This window comes from Oryx dammah, unplaced genomic scaffold (genome assembly GCF_014754425.2).
Source record: "Oryx dammah isolate SB20612 unplaced genomic scaffold, SCBI_Odam_1.1 HiC_scaffold_14, whole genome shotgun sequence".
Taxonomy (NCBI): Eukaryota; Metazoa; Chordata; class Mammalia; order Artiodactyla; family Bovidae; genus Oryx; species Oryx dammah.
Window position 1 is genome coordinate 37,927,845 of NW_024070198.1, and position 4,164 is coordinate 37,932,008.

Here is a 4,164-nt window from a genome sequence, read left to right on the forward strand (position 1 = left end):
TTCTAGCCAATGAGACATGATAAGAAGTCTGTTGGGAGTTTCAATTCTTACGCTTCCTTACTTTGAAGAACAAGATTAGGAAGCTTCTTTCTCTTCCTAAGATAAATACAGAAGAAGGTAAATCAGCTTGCTGCTGGCAGTAGTTCTACAAAGAAGGGAACCAGCCCTAGAACTAAACAAACACTGTGGATGGTGGAAGAGAGAAGAAAAAAGGACCAAGCATCTGTGATGACCTTGTGAAGTGCAATGTCAGACAGTCTTGAAACCACATTAAGTTGGATCATCTGATCATTGCAATCAAAAGCATCTTCCTGGGGCTTCCCTGGTCACTCAGCTGTAAAGACTCTGCCTGCCAGTGCAGGAGACACAGGTTCAATCCCTGATCCAGGAGGATCCCTCATGCATCAGAGCAACTAAGCCCGTGCACCACAACTATTGAGCCTGTACTCCAGAACCTGGGAGTCACAACCGCTGAAGCCCTTTGGCTAGAGCCGGTGCTCTGCAACAAAAGAGGTCACCGAACGGGGAGCCTGCGCACTGCAGCTGGAGAGGAGCCCCCCGCTCGCCGCAAACCAGAGAAAATTCAAGCGCAGCGAAGACCCAGCACAGCCATGAAAAAAAAAATAAAAATTATTCATTAAAAAAAAAGCACTCTTCTGGTTGCAGGCCCCTTCTTCCCTGAGGCAGCCTGGCAAATTCGGAGCCCAGCAGTCCAAGTGTGCCATTAAGCCCCAAGGTAATAATGACACCTGCCTCATCCGCCCCGTACTCCCCCGCTGTCCTCAAATGGCTGTTTGTTGACACTGCCTCTCTTGAGCTGTTTTAACTTCGCAGGGAAGGCGGTTCTATGCTGCTGTGAGTCATCCTTCCAAGAAGCAGCCTTCATGCTAAGGCAGGGTGAAGATGCGTCTGTTCCCAGTACCCACTGCCCCTTCTCCTCCCCCACAAAGGGCAGTTTTCCTCCGCAATCCACGCACATGCAGTTTCTTCCTCACTGCACCAGCAGGCCCCAGTCCTGTTGCTTGCTGCTTCCAGTTATTCGCTTGGAATCAGAGCCGCTGGGAAGTCAAAACCAGCCTTACTCTACCAGCGTGAAAAGGAGACACAGAAGCAGCTTTTTGGCTTCACAGAGGGAAGGATCTGGGATTTTTCTCCTCTTCCTATGAACATCAGGGCTCCTGCCTACATGGGTCTCTGATTACACAGCCATTTGGAAATTCTGTGAATTGGAAGCAGCACTGTGATTGACTTCCTACAAAGAAGAGGCAGCGGGAGAAGTCTTCCGGCAGAGGGACACAGGGGCAGCCATCTGGCTGGAAGTCACTGTGTTTATATAAGTTGTCGCTTCCCTTCAGGTGGCAAGGAGCAGTGTGCTGGGGAAGGGGTGCTAACGACCAAGGCCATGCTTGACACCATGTATTAATCAGGATTTTATTTTATTTTTTATTTTCTGTATTTTATAATGCTTTATAAAGCAGTGTCAGGGACAGAGACTGACCCTCCTGGGCCTGGCTAATTGCTAAAGACAGTGAAAAATTTGCCTTCAGTATGCCGTTCTATGCCAACCAACCAACCCAAAGCCCATACCTGTTCCCCCTCCTTTATCTAACTTTCTCATACCACGCTGATGTTTCCCCTGTCCTAAATCACCCCCAGGCCAGGTGCCAGACTATAGAGACCACCGTTATAGCCCAGAGCCCACTCCCATTATTCAGACTATACAATCCTGATAGTGGTTTAGACACTAAGTCATGTCCGACTCTTTGTGACCTCAAGGACTGTAGCTCACCAGGCGCCTCTGTCCACGGGATTGTCCAGGCAATGGAGTGGATTGCCATTGCTTTCTTTAGGGGATCTTCCCAACCCAGGGAATGAACCCCGGACTCCTGCATTGCAGGCAGATTCTTCACTGACTGAACTACCAGGGAAGCCAGCCGTAATACAATCCTAAACTTGTTCAAAGTGGCCAGCCATGTCTGCCCACTCCTTCCCATGGAAACCTCAACAGAGGCTCTGGCCCTGCCCTCTCTTCCCTTCTTCACTCCTGACGTACCCAGGTGCTTCCCCAGGTGACCTGCAGAGCATGGCGTGTCTCCTGCTTTGGGGAACTGTGGGTACTAAACTCTTCTTTTAAGGCAATTAAGTTTCCATGTGTGTCATCTTACCATATCTGATTAAGCCAGATCAGACAGCAAGAGAAAGAGAGCATGATTGTAGGTAATGCCTACCACACTGCAAAGTAGGAATTATTAGCTCCGTTTTTCCTGTCCATAAAGTGAAGCTCAGACAGTTGAGTAACTCGCTGGTGTTGGTTAACAGGGAATACTGATCATTAGCTGAGGGTGCTGCAGTCAACTTCTTTTTTATAGAGATATACGAAATTTTAGAAATACTGTTATTTGGCAGGAGAGTTGAGTACTATTCATCAAAATTAAACGTTTTATTTTAGGAGGGAAATTTCTTAGGCTTAGTTAGTAGAGATGAAATATGTTATGTGAGTCCATTCAGAGGAGCTATTGGGGAAAACTGACAGAATAACTCACAGGAACTGGCCGGCATTACTGCATCAAATCTCCTGGGCTTTTTGTTTACATTCTTACAACCTCAAGAGGAGGCAAGCCAAGTTGGAATGAGGCCAGCGGAGCAGAGGGTCCAGCTGAGATTGAACTCGCAGTCCCTCTCCAGGGTATCCCAGTGACAAAACAGGCCGCCCCCAGCATGTCAGGATGTGATTACATAAGAAAAACCACATGCAGGAAGTAAACATTCATTAGAGGAAGAGCAACACATGGTCTTGCTGTTACTCATATCTGGCCTGGGGACCAGCAGCAACTGCATCACTCACGATGTTAGAGATGCAGAATCTCCAACCGCATCCCAGACTCCCCGAACCAAAATCTGCAAGTTAACAAGATCGTTGGATGCTCCACATGCAAGTCACAGTTTGGAAAGCTCTAGTCTTTATAGTTCCACACTTGAGAATGGGGGGCAGTGGGGAAACGATTAGGATGTGATTGAAGGATGAGATCAGAGATGGACTGAAGCTGTAACTGGAAGGACTTGTACTGAGTCTGTGTGTATGGTGCCTCTTTGGTACCACAGACCCGAGAGAGCTCCCATTGCTTTCCTGGTGAGGCTGTCAGGGCATCGCCAGCTCATCCTGGATAATCCTCTGTCATGGTGAGGGGGGTGCGGTCTTGTGCATTATGGGCTTCTTTAAAAACCAGTGTACACTTTCTCCCAGCACACCTCGTAGCCTGTCTTCTGCATCAGCCACCTGGCCTTTAGACCTGTTATCTTTACTTTCCATCCACTTCCCAACTGGCCTGTCTTCTGCACAACCCCCTGGCTTGCTTCCACCTTCTATCATTCTCCTCTTCACTACCCATCCTGAGTGGCCTCACAAAATCCCAGAAGGTGGTTCTAGTCTCTGGAAACAAATTTGGCTGCATGAATCAGAAAACTAGGGACTTCCCTGGTAGTCCAGTGGCTAAGACTCTGGACTCCCATTGTAGAGGGCCCAGGTTCAATTCCTGGTCAGGGAACTAGATCCCACATGCCACAACCAAGATCGAAGATCCTGCATGCTGCAACTAAGACCTGGTGCAGACAAATAAATACTTTTTTTAAAAAGGGGGGAAAAAAAAAACAAAAATAAAAAGTATCATAAGTATCCCAGGTCTCAGTTTCCCATATCAAAGTTCTGGAAGTCAGCTGTCCATGGTTGGTACTACAGTCCCCTTATTCCTCCCACTAGGCTTTGTATCACCACTGGGAGTGCGCTCTGCTATCAGGTCCAAGACGGCTGCTGTAGCAGGGGCATCATGTGTGTTCCCAGCCCAGAAAGGAGAAAAGGGATGAGACGGGCCTAAATCCACCCTTTAAGGACATTTTCCAGGATTTGGGATGCTGTTGTTATTATTGTTCCGTCACTAAGTCATGTCTGACTCTGCGACCCCGTGGACCGCAGCACACCAGGCTCCCGTGTCCTTCACTGTCTCCCCAAGTTTGCTCCAAATCATGTCGCTTGAGCTGGAGATGCTATCTAATCACCTCACGCTCTGCCACCCCCGTCTCCTCCTGCCCTCAATCTTTCCCAGCATTAGGGTCTTTTCCAGTGAGTCAGCTCTTCACATCAGGTGGCCAAAGTATTAGAACTTCAAC

General features: G+C 48.3%; 1 non-coding gene across 1 annotated transcript; it reads left to right on the forward strand.

Moving 5' to 3' along the window:
- Nucleotides 1–3,472: 3,472 nt before the first annotated feature.
- On the forward strand, nucleotides 3,473–3,545 carry TRNAG-CCC. Its single transcript has one exon. It is a non-coding gene; the product is annotated as a tRNA-Gly (tRNA).
- The last annotated feature ends 619 nt before the right edge of the window (nucleotides 3,546–4,164 follow it).